Source organism: Panthera onca, chromosome D3 (genome assembly GCF_046562875.1).
Source record: "Panthera onca isolate mPanOnc1 chromosome D3, mPanOnc1 haplotype 2, whole genome shotgun sequence".
NCBI classification, from domain to species: Eukaryota; Metazoa; Chordata; class Mammalia; order Carnivora; family Felidae; genus Panthera; species Panthera onca.
The window spans coordinates 76,658,839-76,678,930 of record NC_138350.1 but is presented as its reverse complement, the minus strand read 5'-3'; the positions used below and the strand labels follow the sequence as shown (position 1 = coordinate 76,678,930).

Here is a 20,092-nt window from a genome sequence, read left to right as displayed (position 1 = left end):
TCAGTCCCACGGCTCCTGGGGCTCCCAGTCCCACGGCTCCAGGGGAGCTCAGTCCCATGGCTCCTGGGGCGCTCAGTTCCACGGCTCCTGGGGCTCCCAGTCCCACGGCTCCTGGGGTGCTCAGTCTGCCAGGCGCAGTCAGCCCCCACATCCTGAGGAGCAAGCAGAACCCTGAGGGAGTGAGCACCATGCACCAAACACCTCCTGTGCTGGGAAAACACCCAGGGCCAGTGCCTCCAGCCAGGGGACGGCAGGGACCGCCCTGCCCACTGCTCAGGAGGCTGCAGTTTTATTCCTGCTGCTGTTCAGCATGAGCCCCTCTTTACCCTTAGATAGCTCTGGTCCCATTGCAGTCCCAAGCTTCACTACAGGGACTCCCTTGGGCATGGGTGTGGCCTTGCCCTCCTGCGGGGCTATCTTCCTTCCTTTGCTTCTTCCCTCATTCACCGCCTCCGTGTTGCCCTCTGGCCACCCATACCCTCCCTCTGTACCAGGCCTGGGCTCAGAATGTACCCACCCTTCTCTTTCCTACCCCAGCCTTTCTCCCATCCTCCAGGGCCCCCCAGGATGAAGCAGAAGTACAGAGGATGGGGAACCCAGAGAGCAAAGAGGCCTTTTCCCGGCCCAGAAAAGTCAGCATAATACAATGAGCATCTAACTGCTAACAAATCAGTGGGAAGCACTTCTATTTTGATCACTATGGCAGCTTAGATACTCAGACAGATCCCTTTCAATACAGCACAGCAAATTTGTTTTTTAAAAATTGTTTATGTTTATTCATTTTTGAGAGACAGAGTGCGGGCCAGGGAGAGGCAGAGAGAGAGGGAGACACAGAATCCGAAGCGGGCTCCAAGCTCTGAGCTGTCAGCACAGAGCCCAACACGGGGCTTGAACCCACGAACGAACAGTGGGATCATGACCTAAGTGGAAGTCGGAGGCTCAACCGACTGAGCCACCCAGGTGCCCCTGAATTTGTTTTTTAATTTAATGCACAGTTGAGCTGCCAGGAAAATAGAGAAATTCCTCAGAGAGTAGAAAGGACAAACAAGCTTGGACTCAGAGGGCAAGCAGTTCTACTGCGGGTATTTTTTTGGTCGCCGGTGGCCTAGAGCTTGGACTTTAGTAGGCCACATGCACAGGGGATAGGAATATCCAAGTTAACTTTTCAAAATGTTTTTTAAAACACACATTCAAGGGGCGCCTGGGTGGCTCAGTCAGTTAAGTTTCCGGCTCAGGTCGCGACCTCATGGTTCCTGAGTTCGAGCCCCACATTGGGCTCTCTGCTGTCGGTGCGGAGCCCGCTTCAGGTCCCCTGTCTCCCTCTCTCCCTGCCCCTCTCTTGCTCGCTTTCTCTATCAAAAATAAATAAACAAACAAATAAACAAACAAACATTTTAAAAACACACACATTCAGGGGTGCCTGGGTGGCTCAGTTGGTTAAGTATCTGACTTTGGCTCAGGTCATGCTTTGGATTCTGTGTCTCCCTCTCTCTCTGCCCGTCCCCTGCTTGCACTCTGTCTGTCTCTCTCTCTCTCAAAAATAAATAAACATTAAAAACACACACATTTAAATACATAGGGAGCATATGTCAAAATTTCACTCAAGTCATTAATGAGAGAATCAGTAGAATGATAAAGCCAGTGTAAGGGGAGATACAAGAAATTCATGTGAGTGGAATAGACAGGTGATAGATATATAGAGGGATAGATAATAGACAGAGATAGATAAAATACTGGATTGTGATTTCTGAATTATACTTTTTTAATGGCTTAATATCCTACAGGGCAAAAAAATAAAAAATAAAACAGTCATAACTTGTAGAATTATCTTTTACCAGATAAAAATCTTCCACATCTCAGCAGGTATTTTTTATAAACATCTAAGTTTACAGAGTTGTAAGGTTTCTGGGTCCTAATCAATAGAAAATAGCAAAAGGAACAAAGCTATAATTCCCTATCCAGAGAGTCAGATGACCTTGAAGAAGCTTGTCAGACAATGCCCTAAAGTGTCAGTGACACGAGGCACTTTCACCGGTGGGTTTGTCATATCAGACGCAACGAGATGGGTTCTCTGATAGAACACTCCAGGCTTGACCCAGGTTGTACGATCAATTTGTCCAGTTACATTCTGGTTTAAAAGAAAAAAGGAGGACATAGTTTTGTTCCACCCGTGTAGGTAAGTACATTGCCATGAAATGTAAAAAGAGTCCATAAATGTAAAAAAATAGTTGACTAAAAGGCATTTTTTAAAAGTGGCATTCACAGGGGCGCCTGGGTGGCTCCGTCGGTTAAGCATCTGACTTCAGCTCAGGTCATGATCTCACGGCTCCTGAGTTCAAGCCCCACGTCGGGGTCTGTGCTGACGGCTCAGAGCCTGGAGCCTGCTTCGGATTCTGTGTCTCCCTCTCTCTCTGTCCCTCCCTCACTCGCAATCTGTCTCTCTCTCTCTCTCTCTCAAATATACATAAACATTTAAAAAAAATAAAAAAAACCAAAACCTTAAAAGAAAAAGTAAGTTGCAGTATAATTATGTTTCTATAACTTTCAAAACCAGGCAAATTGACGTAATGTTTGGCTCAGGGATATATACATTTGTGGGAAAACTCTAAAGTGAAGAGAGTAAGCAGCGAACAGTTGGGAGAATGGTAACCTCTGAACAAAACGTGGGGCTCCTGTGAGACTCAAGGGGCGTGGTAACGTTTTACTTCTTAAAACGGTCGGTGGACACATAGGTGTTGATTTTATTTTCTTGAAACTTGAAAGGCACATTATGCGCTCTTTTGCAGCCACGACGTATCTCACGCACACAGACTTTAAGGTCAGTCGGTATGCAAATAAGCAAAGAAAGGCGGAGGGAGGTAGCGGGAGAGTTTCTTGGAAGCCCTTTAAATGATGCGGGGGGGAAAACACTGCCTGAACACCTGCCATATGCCCGGAATGATGCGACAGAACAGATTTCCCGGCTCGTCTTCCCCCCACGCCCTCTGGTGGACGCGAGAAAAGCCACTCATGTCCCGAGTCCCTGCTTCCTCCTGCTGTCTGTACTTACTACTCAGGCTGGAGACTTTTGCCACACTGGCTTGCTCTGTCCTTTGACTGTTTCTGCTTTGACTCTTTTCTCTCCCCAACGGTTTCCGTGGGTTGGGTCTGTGTCTTATGTTTCTTCAGGAACTAGAATGCATAAATAGACATGTCAATATTAATTAACTGGGTGAATATTTTCCTTATTTTTTTCCCCGGAATCTATATAGGAATGTGATTTTGGAAAGAGTGGGTTCAGGCATATAGTTTATGGATTATTGATCATTAGTGTCATTAATGATGGTAGAAGTGTCGGGGCACCTGGGTGGCTCAGGTCGGTTAAGCGTCCAACTTGGGCTCAGGTCATGATCTCACAGTTTGTGAGTTCGAGCCCCGCATTGGGCTCTGTGGAGCCTGGAGACTGCTTTGGCTTCTGTGTCTCCCAATCTCTCTGCCCCTCTCCAGCTCTCTCTCTCTCTCTCTCTCAAATAAATAAATATTAAACAATTTTTTTAAAGAATGATGTGGGAGAATGTTGTTATTATTTTGGTTTGGGTTTGGTTTAGTTTTTACCAAGTGGCTAGTATAAAAAATTTGTGTATTTATTTTGAGAGAGACAGAGACAGCATGAGTGGGGGAGACGCAGAGAAAGAGGGAGAGAAAGAGATCCCAAGCAGGCTCCGTGCTGCCAGCTGCGGAGCCCAATGTGGGGCTCAAATTCAGGAACTGTCAGATCATGACCTGAGATCAAACCAAGAGTTGGTCGCTTGACCGACTGAACCACCCAGGTGCCCAAATGGGCTCTATATAAAAATAACCATGTATATCTTAAATTGTGCATGATGCCATTGACAAGGAATGGGGCAGAAGTCATTAGAAAATACTTTACTTCGGGGCGCCTGGGTGGTTCAGTTGGTTAAGCGCCCAACTTCGGCTCACGTCGTGATCTCACAGTTTGGGGGTTCGAGCCCCGCGTCGGGCTCTGTGCTGACAGCTCGGAGCCTGGAGCCTGCTTGGGATTCTGTGTCTCCCTCTCTCTCTGCCCTATCCCCACTCGTGCTCTGTCTCTCTGTCTCTTTCTCTCTCTCTCAAAACTAAATAAACATAAAAAAAATGATCTACACTTGGAACAAGGGTCTAAATCCACACATGCTCTCAGTATTTGAAGAGCAGATCATCTTTGGTGCCTTTAATCGGTGGAACTGTATTTGAATTTGTGAAACAGCGTATTTCCCATCACGTCAGCCGCCTTGCTGGCTAGGCGTCTTTACACTAGTATAGCCTTCCAACTAAGTATCTGGCAAAAAAGCAGATAAGGCATTTAGGTGCGTTTGTCTCCACGAAGCTGCTGAAGGGCTATTAGCAGAAGTGTTCTCCTGAATTGAAGCGAAGACCTGAAATTACCAAGGACCAACCTTTGCAAACTGCAAATAAAGGCCAGCTGGTGAAGAGCAGGGACGAAACCGTGGTTTGTAATTACCTGTTTGTCCAGAAATTGTGTGGAAGCGTCTGGGGAGCCCTTCATTTAGAGGGCCCTCCCCACGTGCCCGCTGCCCTTCTCGGCATCCATCGTCGAACTTGGCAACAACCGTTCATCTTCTCGCTGCCTGTGCCAGGAAAACAGAAGGCATGGGAAACAAAGTCTTGGGGGCTCAATTCAGCCAACACTGCCTCTCCTCTTCCCTAGTGGTTCTTCTAAAACACTCGGAAGTATATTTTTAATGTGTTGTTTAGGACTCCGTCTTTCGAGCTGGCTGATGGCACGCCTTGTCCTCACAGTCCGAAGCAGGGACATTGGAGCCCAGCCTGGATTTGCTGCCTGGTTCCACCCCGTGCCAGGTGTATTCATTGGCGAGAGCCACCGTCCCAAAGGGTGACGATGGGGGGCTTAAGCAACAGAAATTTGCTCTCTCAGAAGAAGACAGTTCTGGAGGCTGCAAGTCCAAGATCAAGGTGTTTCTAGCTGAAGGTTGTGAAGGAGGATCTGTTCCATGCCAATCTCCTCCCTTCTGGAGGTTTGCTGGCAATCTTGGGGTTTCTTCTGTCCCATCACCCCAATCTCTGCCTTCGTCTTCACAATGCATTCTCCCGTGGGCGTGGCCGTACCCCAATATCCCACTTTATAAGGACACCAGTCCCGTTGATTAGAATTCCACCCTATTCCAGGATGGCCTCCTCTTAACTAATTACCTTCACAATGACTCTACTTCCAAATAGGGCCACATTCTGAAGTCTTGGGCTTCAGGCCCCATCACATGAATTTTAGGGAGATGTAGTTCATCTCGCAACACAAGGTGAGTAACCCGGACAAGTTTCTCAACCTCGTACACCCTCGGTTTCTTGTCTCTAAAATTAGGAGACTCTGCCCATCTTGTGGGGAGCCGCGAGGAGTGAACTCGATAGTTTGGCACAGTACCTGGTTCCCAAAAGACAACTTAAGATCTCTTCAAATGATGGCACGTCTCCAAGCTGCTTACACCATAGCAGCTAGATCAGTTTGGCCCTTGGTTATTTTATTTACCAAAAAGAATTACTGTATTCACTGGGTTCCACTTCTGTCTAGAGAAAAAGTCGTGCTACTTTTGTCAAAACAAAACCCAAGCAAACTGATGGAAGCAAAGAGACACATTGTGCGGTGAAGAGTCCTACGCTAGGACCAGAAGAAGAGGGTCCAACCCTACCCTAGTCAGGTGCCAACCCGCACGCAGGGTGACCCCCGAGCTTCAGCACCCTCGTGCATGAAATGGGATGGCCACCACGCCTCCCTACTTTATGGAAGAATGAGCAGGATCACTTATGTAAAAGCCATCCATGAAACGTATGCTGTGCAAAAGAATATACTGTGCTGTCTAGCCATGCTCCGTGATCAGAAATATGAGAGGAATTAATTCCACATCCACATCAGTTGTCCCCTATTTGTCAACTCTGCGTTTTATTGATCCCACTCACCGGCACCTCCCTCGCTCGACGCTGATTTACAGGGGGAAGGGGGGACTCGTAACACCTGTTTCGTTCATTATACCTCACACCGCCACAAAATCAATATAAGCGGTTCAGGAAAGATCAAAATTCTCCAGACTCTGGCCCACGCCCGTAAACTATGCAAAGTTCCGGAGACTGCCACTCGATCCAGTCGTAAGTAGCAGGAGAAGTGAGAACAGGAAGCCGAGTAGAAGAAAGGGAATAACCTCAAGAGAAGGTCAGCATCCCAAACACAAGGCTTTGGGACTCTGTTGCTCAGCACTGCGTTCTGGGGCTTGGTGAACTGTGGGATTTGTGACCCCCGATGATTCCATTTTTCCTGCCCAAAGCATCCATGTAACCCCAAAGACTCTCCAGGGAGAAGAACCCCGCCCTCCCCACCCCCCACCCCGTTCTAACACAATTTAACTAAAATATTCCTTGGAGAAGGCCAAGCCAGTTGTGTAAATCAGATGCCTTTTCAACCACGACCAAGGTGAGCAGCCTTGGGAAGAAGGAACCAAGGCAGATCCGGTCTGTCTTCAGCAACCCATTGAATGGTCTTGAATTAGAGGCACGTGCTGATCAGAAGCCAGGCTTCAAATACGACCTGAGACCTTCAGAAACCACTGCACATCAGCAGATGTCTCTCTACCTATTTCCTTCAGATTAAACACGTGTGGTTTCTTGCATACACCCACGCCAGCCCCAGCTCCCTCTTATCTTGGGTTTTTCTCAGATTTGAGATTTTCCCATTTCGGTTGAAAGAGAACCTAGAGAAGAACATGGATATTGGGGAGGGAGTCAGGACCATCAGGGATTGAAAAACAGTAGGAATCCGGGATGAGCAGGAGGCCAGCCAGACTTCCCTGAGGTCCAGGAGAAGCAGGTCGGGAAGTGGGGAGAAGTCTGGCCACAGCCCAAATGCGATATTGCACGCACCGTTTTGAAGACAAATGACCCCGGAAGTGACAAACAAGAAGGCCTTGACCCTAAGGAAAACATTTAGCTCATTAGAGGAACTTCTAGAACTCTTTCTTGGGGAAGGGTCAAGACAACGGAGATAAGAGGTGGGTACATGCACCTGCCTGGACTTGAAGACCGGTAGGGACACCAGACTCTCCCTTGGTCCCTTAGCACTCAGGCAGGCCACGTGGGTGGAGATGGAAACAGCCTCACGCACAAGACAGCCACAGCCTTATTCTGAGTGGGGGCTGTTGGCCACTCACCAGGTCCCAGCCAATTTCAGATCATCTCTTTGGGCCCCAGTGGCTCCATTGATTGGATTTTGAGGGAGGGGCGTTGCCAGCAAATGTCAGCAATGTTCCATCCCACAGGCCTGTTCTGCTGTAGCCGCGTTACGTTTTGGGGGACCATTCAAACAAGAGAGGGTGCCAGAAATCCTGTGTCAGAAACATAGGAGAAGCTGTGCCCGCAGACAAGGATGACTCCCTTCTGCTCTCCTCCCTGCTGTGCTCTGCTCCAGCCCTCAGTAGATCTGAGTCAGAAGTGCCGGGGGGGGGGGGGGGTCCCTTACCTGCGGGGACAAGAGCAAAGCACCTCTGGGGGCGCCTGGGTGACTCAGTCAGTTAAGCGTCCAACTTTGGCTCAGGTCATGATCTCGCGGCTTGTCGGTTCGAGCCCCGTGTCAGGCTCTGTGCTGACGGCTCAGAGCCTGGAGCCCGCTTGGGATTCTGTGTCTCCCCCCCGTCTCTCTGCCCCTCCCCCACTGGCGCTCTGTCCCTCTCCCTCTCAAAGATAAATAAACATTAAAAAAAAAAATAAATAAATAAATAAAGGGATTGTCACCTCTTTTGGTACATGGTAGGTCCTCAATCCACGTTAACTCCTCAATAGGCTCACTCCCACAACCTGATGAAAATACCACCCTCCTCCTCTCCCCTCTGGGAAACACCCCCCACCCCACTTGGCTTAACTAAACCCACTCGCCCTGTTTGCAACAGCAAGTGAAAGTTCTCCTTTTGCAACGGTGAACCAGAGCAGGCCGCCCTAGAAATTGATTAGATATTGGCCCCACTCTAGTGGGGGAATGAAAGGAAATCGTGTTCCCATCTTCCCACGCCTGAGGGCCAGGCGCAGGTCCCCGCCGGTCTACAGGTTGGAGACTTAGGTGGCCTGTTCCTCCAGTGGATGCAGCGAGAGCATTTGTACGCTTTCACAAGACACGGCAGAGAAGTAATGTGAGAAAGCTAGACAGCCAGGGAAGCCCTGGGAAATCATAGCATTCTTTCCGAGTCGGCTTATGTCTGGGTCGGGAGGAGTCCAGTCACTGAGAGGAGACAAATCCCTGTTGCTGAATCCACAAGCAGTCAGCTCATCTCTGTCCACACGGCCAGCTGCCAGGCCGCCTCTGCCTGGATTTGATAGGGCAAACGTGTCTGTCTCTACTTGTTGAGTCAGGAATACGAAATACGTATATTGGCACATTTAATAAACAAATAGGCACCAGTTCCTGGTAAGCGATATTAAGGGACGTTTTTGAGATACCAACTTTTTCTTATACGCATGCCATTACTGAGGGATTTTTTTTTCTTTTTTATGTGAACCCCTAGGCATTTTTTTTTTCAAATACCAAAGGAAAAAATGTTCCTATATGTTTTTAGAGTTATCACTTGTAACATAAAAATCAACAATTGCAATGTGGATATATTAAGACACAAAGTGATAAAGTTACTCTGGAAGCCAATTTAAACAGACATTTAAATTTTGTAGAGGGAAAAGTGGATATGTACATAGAAACAAAATTCCTGGAAGTTTCCACCCCAAAATGTTAACAGTCATCTTTTTACAGCTTGGGGAAGTAGGATTGTGAGTGATTTTATTGCTTCGTTTCATTTCTTTTCCTGTAGCCTCACTAGTCTAAGTTTTCTTTTCTTTTTTTAAGCAGGCTCCATGCCCGACATGGGGCTCAAACTCACAGCCCTGAGATTAAGAGTTGTGCGCTCTACCGACTAAGCCAGGCAGACGCCCCTCTCCAAGTTTTCTGAATTGAGAACACGTATGGCTTCTTTTTAAGGATGTTATGAGAGCAGTTTTAGACTCACGGCAACTCGTTGAGCACATGTTCAACCTCCCCCATTGTGAACATCCCACCAGAGTAGAACATTTGTTAGTTGATGAACCCACAGCAACACATCACTACTACCCAAAGTCCATAGTTTGCATTAGGGTTCACTCTTGGGGTTGTGCATTCTATGGGTTTAACAAACATGTAATGACATTTATCTACCATTGTGGTCTCATACAGAGTAGTTTTACTGCTCAAAAAATCCTCTGTGCTCTGCCTACTCATTCCTCCCTCTCCACTAACCCCTGGCAAACTGCTGATCTTTTTTACTGTTACTCCACAGTTTTGCCTTTTCTAGAATGTCATACAGTTGGACTCGTACAGTATGTAGGCTTTTCAAATTGGCTTCTGTCACTTAGTAACGTGCATTTAAGATGTCTTTTCATAGCTTGAGAGCTCATTTCTTTCTAGCACTGAATAATATTCCGTTGTCTGGATGTACCACAGTTTATTTATCCATTCATCCACTGAAGGACATCTTGCATGCTTCCAACTTTTGGCAATTATGAATAAAGCTGCTATAAACATCCATGCGCAGGTTTTGTGTGGGCCTGAGTTTTCAGCTCCTTTGGGTAAATACCAAGGAACACAATTGCTGGATCTTACGGTAAGAGTACGTTTAGTTTTGCAAGAAACTGCCAACGCATTGTAGTTGTACCGTTACACCATTTTGCATTCCCACCAACAATGAATGAGAGTTCCTGTTGCTCCAAATTCTCTCCAGTATTTGGTGTCGCCGGTGTTCCAGATTTTGGCCATTCTGGTAGGTATATAGTGGTGTCTCACGGTCGTTTCAATGTGCATTTCCCTGACGACGAATGCAGTGAAGCATCTTTTCAGATCCTTATTTGCTCTCTGGATATCTTCCTGGGTGAAGCGTCTCTGTGAAGGTCTCGGGCCTATTTTTTAACCATGTGGTTTGTTTTCTTCTTACTGAGTTTTAAGACTTCTTTGTATATTTTAAATAAGAGTCCTTTCTCAGACGTGTCTTTTGCAACTTTTTTCTCCCAGTCCATGGCTTGTCTCCTCGTTCTCTTGACAGCGTCTTTTGAAGAGCAGATACTTCTCATTTTTTTTTTTTTTAATTTTTTTTTCAACGTTTTTTATTTATTTTTGGGACAGAGAGAGACAGAGCATGAACGGGGGAGGGGCAGAGAGAGAGGGAGACACAGAATCGGAAACAGGCTCCAGGCTCCGAGCCATCAGCCCAGAGCCTGACGCGGGGCTCGAACTCACGGACCGCGAGATCGTGACCTGGCTGAAGTCGGACGCTTAACCGACTGCGCCACCCAGGCGCCCCCAGATACTTCTCATTTTAAGGAAGTCGAGTTTATCAACTATTTCTTTCACCGATGGTGGGTGCCTTTGGTGTTTTATCTAAAAAGTCATCACCAGGCTTAAGGTCATTCAGATTTTCTACTGCGTTATCTTCTAGGAGTTTTATAGTTTTGCGTTTTACATGTGGGTCTGTGACCCATTTTGAGTTAATTTTGGTGACGGATGTAAGGTTTGTATCTGGAGTCATTTTTTGCCTGTGAAAGTCCAGATGTTTTGGCACCATTTGCAGAAGAGACCATCTTTGCTCAATTGTATTGCCTCTGCTCCTTTGTCAAACAATAACCAACTATATTTATGTGGATCTATCTCTGGGCTTTCCATTCTGTTCCGATGGTTGCCAATACCACGGTCTTGATTCCTGCAGATTTATAGTGAGTCTTGAACTCAGACAGTGTCAGTCCTCCAGCTTTGTTTTTCTTCTTCAGAAATGTGCTAGCTCTTCTGGGTCTTTTACCTCTCCATGTGAACTTTAGAACCAGTGTGTCAGTCACCTGTGGGAGAGGCTGGAAGTGGTAGTGATTCCTCAGCCCCCCAGGCCTCTGTGGGGTGATGGCCCCCAAACCACTGGCCTGGTGACTCCCCAGTCCAGGCAGAGGGGAAAGTCCAGGAAGGAGAGAGGTGACTTTGGCACAGGGTATGGACAGACCCAAAGCAAGTGGTCAGTAAATACGACCTATCATTAACAGACTTCTTGTAGCACGGTGAAGTCAGTAAGTAAATAGTGCAAAAGCGCACACACGCACGCACACACACACACACACAGAAGTCAGTGTGTTGCTATCCACAAAATAACTTTAACTTACTGGGATTTAAGTTATTAAGTTATTGTTAAGTGTTAAAGCTATAGATCAAGTTGGGGAGAACTGACACCTTGAAAATATTGAGTCTTCCTCAATAGGACATGGGCTACCTCTCCATTTATTTACTTCTTTGATTTCTTTCATCAGAGTCTTGTAGTTTTCCCCATATACATCTTGCACACACTGTGTTAGATTTATAACCTAAGTATTTCATTTTTCTGGATGCTAATGCACGTAGCATCGTGTTTTTAGCTTCAAATTTCACTTGTCATTACCACTATATTGGAAACTGACTTAATTTTGTGTATTAACCTTCCATCCTGCAACCCCATTAGAATTGCTTATTAATTCCAGTGTGCCTTTTATAATCAGAAAAAAATATATATGTTTTAAGTTTATTTATTTATTTAGAGAGGGGTGGGCCAGAGAGAGGCGAGAGAGAGAGAATCCCAAGCAGGCTCCACACTGTCAGCATGGAGCCCAACGCAGGGCCTGATCTCAGGAACCGGGAGATCATGACCTGAGCTGAAATCAAGAGTCAGATGCTTAACTGAGCCACCCAGGCGCCCCAGAAGAAACTTATTTTTAAACAGTTATCTGCGATTGATCTTCTGAGAGGGAGGCAATGAGGCTCATAGTCTCTCACTCCCGTTAACTAAGGTAAGGAGGGAGCTCCAGTGTTGATGTGATTGCCAAGAAGCCCCAAGCAGAGTTGGTTTTAGAACCCTGCAGGTGGACGGAAGGTGAACATGGAAAAGAAAGAGCGTGAAGCGGCAGGAAGACAAGACGAGGGGGAAACCCGTATTCACTGGGACTACGTAAGGCTGCTGTAGCGCAGAGACTCCGCCACAGAACGTGTTAAAGAACCGAAACTGGCTGCAGGAAGGCCCCCTTCTCTATCTCCCACGGCGCGGTCACCCCAAGGACGGTCAAGGACGGGTCTCCGCCAGGCGACTTCCAGGCCGCAGGAAGAAGGAGGCGCCCGGGAAGCAAGCACAGCGCATGTCACGCATGCCTCCTGCCCGCACGCAGGCTTCCGCTCGTCTTCTATTGGTGGGAGCTCGGTCACGTGGCTACATCTGCAAGGGAGGCTGGGAAACGGCGTCCAGACCCGCCCCCGCGTGCCTGGCTGCGAAGCGTCGGCCCTTGTGCGCGGAAGAGAAAGTGTGTGTCTCCCTCACAACAAGGGACAACCGCGTGAGGATGGAAGGCGGGGTGTCCCCCTAGCCTGGAGAAAATCTGCCACATCCTTCCTTCCCTTTATGTGGGGTTTAGCTTTTTCAGAAGGTTCTCACGGACGCCCCGTCGTGTCCTTCTCGCAGCAAAACTGCAAGGCGGGAAGAGCCAGCGTTAGTGAGGAGAAGCGCTGGGGGCCCAGCCTGATTGCAATCCCAGCTCTGTCGTCTACCGGCCGTGTGACCTTGGGGCACTCGCTCAACTCCTCGGAACCTCACTTCCCTGAGCTGTAACACAGGGATGTTGACTGTCGACTTCACAGGGTCGTTTACTACCTGGTTGTGTGGATGAAAGGGGACGGTCCTGTCGGGCATGTGTGGCGAGCACTTCACAGATGGGGAAACTGAGGCTCAACTCGCGTGGCTTGCCTAAAGATTCAAAATCCGGGCCTCTAACTTCCAGTGCCACTGTACCTCAAGGCAGAGCTCTTGCGGGGCGCACAAGACGGGCAAGTCGCTTGCCCGATTGAATGAAAATCAAGAGTGTGAAAAGAGCACAAACTATGTGGATTAGAGCAGGAAATCGAAGGTGGCTGTGCAGAGAAAGGAGCAAGGAGAGAAGAGAGAAGGAACAGGGATGGGCGGAAGGGGCATAGGGCTGTCGGAGGCACTAAGGCCCTGAAGTTCTCGTCCAGAAAGGGAAACTGAGGCCTGAGGCAGTCACATGCACCTCGGGCAGCCAGAGAGCTGCCGAAGCCCGGAAGGAATCACTTCCCCCTGGAGAACTTTCTCATTCTGGGGAGAAGTGCGAGGCAACCACCTGATCCGCTTCGGCGCCCCCCATCCCCCACCCCCGGCTCATAGTGCTGTTTTCTGGAATGACTTCGGACTCTTCCCACTGGCTGCCCGCGCTGTGATGGGACAAGCGAGACGAGTTGAGGGAGGACAGAGCACCACGCGCATCACAATATGCCCTTCTCTCTTTTGTTTTATTGTAATCCCTCCAGGAACAGGCCCCAGATGACCTTTCAATAATCCGAAATCCCAATAAAGAGAAAGACTCTCTGACAAGTGCACAGTGTTTGGGAAGGCTTTAGTGTTTTGTAGCCTTTAAAGATTTTCATCAGCCCTCCGAGTTCTCTGTGTGCTTTGGAGGCAGTGAGGGGAGCAGTATTAGCTGGGTAAAAGGTCACTGCCACAAAGGTTGTCTTTGGCCAAACAAATCGGACACGCCAGAGTGGGAGGCTCCGGACAGATAGGAAGCTGTTGACAGTATCGCGAAGCAGGTGCAACTAGCATTTTCCACGTGCCCGTGCGGGCCGGGAGAAGCCCTTCCGTTCTGGGCTTGCTCCAAGACGCTTTTCTTCTGTTTTTCTTCTTTCTCTATATTCTCTCGTGTTTCCTCCACAACTTACGTCAGGCTTCACCTGGTTTGGCAGCCGTGAGCACTGCCACTGAGATACTGCTTTGCTGGTTCTCAGACTTGAGCGAGCACCAGAATTGTCTGGAGGCCCCGCGGAAGCACTACCTGCTGGGCCGCGTCCCCCTCTCCGGTGCAGCTGGTCTGGGACAGAGCCGGAGAATTTGCGTTTCTGACAAGTTCGCAGGTGCTGCCGCTGCTGGTCTGGGGGCGACGCTAGAGCAAAGGACTTAGATACACGTCCCTGGGCTCTGCCTCTGCCCTGGCCACCAAGTCCCTCGGCACGCAGACTCCCAAGGGGGTTCGGGCTCCAGGTTTGTCCTTAAGTTCGTGATATCTCGGAGCTGGCCCCACAGTCGGGTCAGATCACAGGTCCTGGAACCCCTAGATCAGCCTGGGGCTGAGCAGTTCTCCCAGCTGTCCTCTGACCCAGGGACACCAGCGCCCTCCACCAAGATTTCCATCACCAAGGAGCCAGCATTGTCCTTAGCTTGGGTGGGGGATGGGGAGGGGTGGAGGTGGAAAGGACACATCTGGGCATTTGTCTGATGCACCGGGTGTTAAAGATCCAGGAATTTGAGGTCAAGTGTGACAGGCTGTCCTCATCTTAACAACTGAAAACCAAATGAAGCATAATGTGCATTTCAACTTCCTCAGAAAAAAAAGGCAGTGGAAATCACTGAGAAGATTATAAGCTGTTTTCAGTTGAAAAGGACAAATTCGATTAGAAGTAAGAGATACATTTCCAAAAGGATTCGGTGGAAACCTTATTCCGGTCCTCATGATGTTCTGAATTCCCTAGCAGGCTGCCCATTTAAGAGGACACCATGAATACTCTGACTCTTCTAATTAGCCCAGCAACAAGGCGACAGTTTTCCTAGGAAGCTTCTGGTGAGTTTCAACATGGCAAAGGGACCCTGCACTGGTCTTTCGGGTGCTGCCCTCTCGTGGCCGCCTGAGCACATGCAGCTAAAGCTTTCTTCTGGATTCTGTACATCTCTTTCTTCAAATCAAAGGGAGCAAGAGACCAGAACTGACTTCTCCCCTAAAAGGGGGGAAGGGGGTGGAAGCCTGCCACAAAACAGATGTTTCCCCGGCTCTGAAACTGTTGCTATGGCTGTTGCTTCATAGTGTCTTGTGCAAAAAGAGGTAAGAGAAATCGTCCAAGCAGGTCATACTGATTTCCCTAGACTTTGTGAATCCAGATTCTGAATCTACTTAAAACAAAACGGAAGAGAAACCCCTTCCCTTTGCTCCTTTCGGACGCCCGAGCTGCTGTCCTTTGCCTCTCCTTCGCCTTGCTTCCTTCCTGCTTCTCCCCGTATTTTCCAGCAAAGAACTCCTTATGCTGTCATTCTGGCTTATCTACGTGCCGCCCTCTTTCTGAGATTTTCCATATTATGTAAGGAGGTTTTCATTTTTCCTTTTGAGTCTCAGTCAAGGGTGTTCTGGCTGTCCGTCTCTGTCTTTTCTCTTCTCCTTTGCACCGTCCCCTAAGACTTGGTGTGCCTCCTCCCATGTCCAGCATTGCTGTCAGTTAGAAGTTCCTGCTCAGAAGCTGTGGGTATCAGGCTACATCACGGAGCTCCTCTCTCACGCAGGCTAGACAACAGTCATTCAGTGCTCTAATTTGCATATCGATTTCGAGCACTGATTCTCAACGTGTAATTTGGGTACCCCCCCCCCCCACTTATACCCCAAGGACCTGAGAGCCTTCCAGGGGACCCAGAAGGTCAAAGCTATTATCATAATACCAAGACATTATTTCCAGTTTTTACCCTCATTCCCTCATGAGTATACACTGGAGATTTCCAGAATGTCCCTGACGTGCGATATTGCAACACGCTGTCAGCAGGGGCAGATATAAGACGCCGATGTATCTTCTGTGAAGCTGGACGTGGCAGAGATTCCCCGACTGTAACGCAGTGACATTCCTCTTACTATTATTTTTGGTTTTGAAAATACAGGTATTTTCCATAAAAATATGTTCTGCTAGGATGTAGTAGACTTGCTGTTCGGTTTAAACGCGTTTATAAATGTTTAAATTTTTTCTCCGGTTTTAGTTTCCAACGCAGTGAGCCTCGATGGCGGCAACACACGTAATAAAGGCTCGTGGCTCCCAGACAATTTTGAGGGTGCAAAGGGGTCCTGAGACCAAAAACAGGATCGTGATAGTATCCGCTTCAAAGAGACTGGAAGCCTCTGGAAGCTTCTGGAAGCTGACGTGGAGAAGCCAGGGGACGGTGGGGGTGTGCCAGAAGCTCGGTTGCTATGATACAGTGTGTAAGGAGAGGCTGAGGGTGGCTGCTTGTTCCCAAGGGTGGAGGAGGAAGGTTAGGGTCAACACTGCTAGCCAGAAGCATATTCTTAGATCGCACCAAACTTTCCCTGAGCCCAGGAAAACCGAGGCTGCTTTGCATTACCTCTGTGCTGAGCCCAAAGAGGCCGAGGCCCCCACTGGAGACGAAGCCACATGAGCCGCGCCCTGGTGGGGCAGCAGGGCTCCCTGGCTGAGGGTCGCTGACAGGGATCCTTAGCAGCTGCTGGCGACACGGAGGGGTTGGGCCCGGGTTATCCCTCTCAACCTCTAACCTCTCTTCTGTAGAGCCCAGGAAGCCAGACATGACCTCTCTTAGGTTCCTTTGCAGCTGGCGTAGTACTGTTAGGGGCTGAATTATGTTCCCGAGAATTTGGACGTTGCAGCCCTAACCCCTCTTGTGTGACTATATTGGGTGACAGGGCTTTAAAGAGGCAAGTAAGCTTAAATGGGGTCATCAGGGCGGGGCCCTCATCCAAGAGAATTACTTAGTGGCCTTACAAGAAGAGGGAGAGAGGCCAGAGATGTGTGCCCAGGGAAAGGCCACGTGGGAGCACAGCAAGGGGGCCTTGGACAAGCCACACTTCCCCCGCCTTCTCCCCTCGGCCACGATGTCAGTCACGGGGGGATCCCTGGGATTAGCTGACTAAGAAGAAGTTGAGTCCGGTCTTTGGAAGGTTCCACACAACAGTCTGAAATAAGGCAGCAGGCTGATACAGTGTCCTAACCCCCACCGCGGGGCAGGCCCTGTAAGGACAGAGGAACCCTTGCACTGAGCAGGACTCTGGGTTTCCTGAAAGCAGACATGGTCAGACACGGCCCCTCACTAATTCCTGGGCAGCGACTAACCACTTGGCTGCATGGTTAGAAGCTTGGGAGGAGCGAGACCAGGGGAACTGTTGACGCGTCTGGGGCGGGGGCGGGGACAGGGAAGTTGTAGGCAAGATCCTCTCAGAGGGAGTCCCAGGCGCGACAATGATTGCACCCCACGCGACCGTCACCAAAGAGTGACGGTGGAAGCATCAAGCTTTTGGTCGTGCTCTTGCTCTGGTAGCAGGCACCATTGGTGGAGGGATCTGTCTGGAACCCTCCCGGGGAGCAGCAGCCCGGCCACCGACAAGGCGGAGCCTTAAACCACAGAAGGGCCACACGAACTCGCGTCTGCTCCGCGTTCCTAGGAGAAGGGTTCACACCCCAGAACACAGTGGGCTGTGCCCCGACGGCATCCTGCTGACCGAGGAGGCGGGCAGCCGGAGACCAGAAGGCCGGAGATCACACACTCAGCAGCCACTCCCCACCCGGGAGACCCTCCGAGGGGACACGACTCCTACGCTCCCAGCTGGGACCCGGTTAGGGCCCATTGGCACCGCAGTAAGACCTGATGGAAAAGTCCTGCGGCACCCCTCCCCCTTCCATTGCGATTCGATCACGTATTAGGTTGTTCGGCAGATTCGGTCCAGTTTCCTACACTCTGGGAAAAGAGAAGCTCTCCGCCGCAAATCCATTTCCCGAGTAGCCAAGGCGCCTTCCCGTTCCCTCCAGTCCCAGCCAGTTGCACGGCTTCCTGCAGCCACACGGGGCCGACTCTGCCGCCGCCATTCCCATCTGGTCCCTCTGTCCCCGCCTCCCCACCTGCTCCTCGATGAAACTCTGCCGCTATTTGCTTTTGCCTCGGTACGCCCGGCCTCTTTATCCTTTTCAGCGCAGCCGTTACAACCTGCTCAATTGCCTCGCCCCAAATAGTAACACACACACCAAATTCTGGAAACCGGGAATAGTGACTTCACCAACCAAACGTCTGTACCTCAGGCCCACGAGGGATGGAAAACAACCTTTTGGACTTTTAAAATGTAATTAGCATTCCTAATTAAGTTAAATGGTATTTCTCCAACATTCCCAAGAGCAGGCAATGAAGGATAGAATACCTGAACACTTCACCGGCTCCTGTCTCTTGTAAAATAGACCCTTATAAAATCCGTCCTAGAGGTTTTAGGGAGTGAGATCATGGGTTATGCTCGCCTTTCCAATGCAGAGACAGTCGTGGGGCATCTATTCAGAATAAGAGACGCTCCCTCATAAGACTTGGTTCGATTACTCACGTGGGACACTGATTTGCTGTGCGACTTGAGGCACATTTGTCTGAGGTCATGGTCTGTAACTGAAGACGTTTCCCAAGCAGGGGCTCCTCCGTGTCTCAGAAGGCTTTATGAGGTCATGGGCTTCATCTGATGCCGAAGGAAGAATTACCAGCTCTCTGTGCACATGTCCATCCCATTCCCAGCGCGGATCCGGAAATCATGGTCTGCCAACCTCTGGAAAGGAATCGGTGGTTTCTGGCCCAGACCTGTGCAGTCCCTGAGCATGTTGGTAGAACCTGGAGGGCGCCAGGGGGCCTTCTGGGGAGATGCAGGGAGACTGAGCAAAGCTGCACAGAAGGACATTTGAAGGAACCCCGGGTTGCCAGGTCTGTTTGTGAGCTCTCCCTTAAACGTCCGTGGTCCTCATGTTCCTTCAAGTGCTGAGGAAACGCGGAAGTCCTCCCAGGATCCTCCACGACTGCGAACCTGCTGTCTTTCTATCCCCCAAGCCCCCGTTACACTCCAGCTCCCAGCTGTCCCTCCCCTCCCCTCGCAGCCCACCTTCATGGGTAAATGAGGATGAGAACAGCATTTAGCTCAGAGTGCTGTGTTAGGATTAAATGCCTTGGTTTCCACAAAGTGCCTAGAACAGCATATGGCGTGTAATGGTCCTCGCTCAACACAGCTGTTATTATTGTCTTTCAAATCTCAGCTTAAGGCTCCTTTCTCAGAGATTCCTTCCACGGCCTCGAAGTGAGGGTCAGGCTTTCTTAATTCTCACCTAAGCTGTAATTAGGTGTGTCTGGTGTTGTTTATTATTACCCCCACCTGGGATACTATCAGATCAAAGAGAGCGGAAATTGCTTCTGTGTTTGTCAACATTGTATTCCCAGTGCTTAGCACAGTGCCTGGCACGTGACAGGAGCAAATAAACATTTGTGGATCATACAGCCCCTGAAGGAATGGGTGAGTGAATCTGTGAGTGCCCATTTGCATCCAAATATGAATGGAGGCTGCCTATGGAAGCCATCTTTGGCTGTGGAAGCCATCTTTGGCCAAGGGATACCTGGTGGCTTGATCAACTGACTATGACTCCCAGAGGGAGCCTTGTAGGGAGTCCCTTGGGGCATGAGAAATGTCCCTCTGAGCCAAAGACGGTGCATGTCTTGGAGAAGCTGCTGTTTGCACATGAGAGTCATTAATTCAGACTCTGTGACATAGAACGAATCCTGTCACTCTTTGGGTCCAGGGCCTCAAAAGCATGGTTAGCTACTTACTAGAATCCTTCGGGAATTTTCGAGAAAAGCACACACTGCTGAGTCCCACCCCACCTGCAAATCCCCAGGAGTTTATCCTGGGAACCTGTACGTGTCAAAAGCTTTTCAGGTGATTCTGCTATAAGCAGACCGGCACTTGAGAATCCCTCAACTTGTCAAACTCTGTCATTTTATAAAGGAAGAAACAGGCACACTGACACCGTATCAAGATTGAGAGCATGACTTTTTTAATCAACAATGAAGTAAACATAATTTGCCCGGGACCAGAAAATACGCTGTGCCTTTTGAACCAGCACATAATACAAATAATGCACGTTAGGGTCCATTAGCATGGCAGTAAGACCTGATGGGAAAGTCCTGCAGCACCCCTCCCCCTTCTATTGTGATTCGAGCACGTATTAGGTTGTTTGGCAGATTCAGTCAAGTTTCCTGCAGTAGACTGACCACACTTGGCTGGAGTGTATTTGCCAAGTTCAACACAGAATGACCCAGTGCTGACGGCCCCAGACACGATGCCAAGTCCCTCCATGTGGGGCTCTGCACCTGAGGGTTCCTGGTTTCTGAGAACACAGCAAAGCGATCCTTCTAAACTCAGTTTCTCAACCTGGGCACTATTA

The 20,092-nt window shown here is 49.3% G+C and overlaps 1 long non-coding RNA gene across 2 annotated transcripts; it reads right to left on the bottom strand.

The window, feature by feature from the left end:
• Window positions 1-1,861: 1,861 nt before the first annotated feature.
• Window positions 1,862-18,469, bottom strand: LOC144613942 (uncharacterized). Of its 2 annotated transcripts, none has more exons than XR_013551440.2 (3): window positions 18,220-18,469; window positions 3,050-3,171; window positions 1,862-2,128 (listed from the first exon to the last, which is right to left on the bottom strand). It is a non-coding gene; the product is annotated as an uncharacterized LOC144613942 (long non-coding RNA). The 2 variants fall into 2 exon arrangements; XR_013551441.1 differs by lacking the exon at window positions 18,220-18,469 and adding an exon at window positions 4,502-4,625.
• Window positions 18,470-20,092: the final 1,623 nt, after the last annotated feature.